Here is a 714-nt window from a genome sequence, read left to right as displayed (position 1 = left end):
GAACAACTGGTAAGTAGATACAATAATGAACTCCTGGATCTGCTGTCCAGAGTCCCTGATAATGAACAACTGGTAAGTTATCATGATCAAATTTTAATGAAGAACCATTAAAAAAGGTTTAAAAAAATGATGAGTGGTTACAAATATTGTTCCGCGATTAATATTCCTACTAATCTAAATTTGATGACTTGACTTGGACTCGATCACTGGACTACTAAGCTTAGTGAAAATATTGCCTATGTGCAGTCTTTGGTCTTGTACTCAGATCTCCCGATTTTAGGTTAATCCTTCTGGATATAAGGGTATACCTCTTGATAATTTCTATACTTGTCTTTTCATTTCACAGCGCTACTATCGAGAATTGAGACTTCATCCAAATGACGAAAGAAGATCTAGGGATCAGAGGAAGAAAACCAAAGACAGATAATAATAGAACGAAACAGTTTTTCCATCACTTAGTCGGATTCCAGGGTAATAATGTCACTAGTCAGCTTTTGTCTACTTTCATCTTCGCAACATTTGTCGGTAAGACACTCCAAATGCCATTACAGAGCTGATGAAACTGGGACTTGATGAAAATGAACTCCAGGACTTCTGAGTTTCTGACATGCAAGGCTAGTGTGATATCCATGTAATTGTTACGCAATTAATGACAAAATCAGAATTAGAGGTAGCTGCAGGTACAGAGATAATAACTCCTTAGCTTCTGCTCAA

General features: G+C 36.8%; 1 long non-coding RNA gene across 1 annotated transcript; it reads left to right on the top strand.

Annotated features, from left to right (window-relative positions):
- Positions 1-6: 6 nt before the first annotated feature.
- Positions 7-680, top strand: LOC113473393. Its single transcript, XR_003395374.1, has 2 exons — positions 7-72; positions 347-680. It is a non-coding gene; the product is annotated as an uncharacterized LOC113473393 (long non-coding RNA).
- Positions 681-714: the final 34 nt, after the last annotated feature.

This window comes from Diaphorina citri, unplaced genomic scaffold, assembly GCF_000475195.1.
Source record: "Diaphorina citri unplaced genomic scaffold, Diaci psyllid genome assembly version 1.1 scaffold28130, whole genome shotgun sequence".
Taxonomy (NCBI): domain Eukaryota; kingdom Metazoa; phylum Arthropoda; class Insecta; order Hemiptera; family Psyllidae; genus Diaphorina; species Diaphorina citri.
Note: the sequence above shows the minus strand (reverse complement) of the source record. Positions and strands in the feature narration are given on the sequence as shown.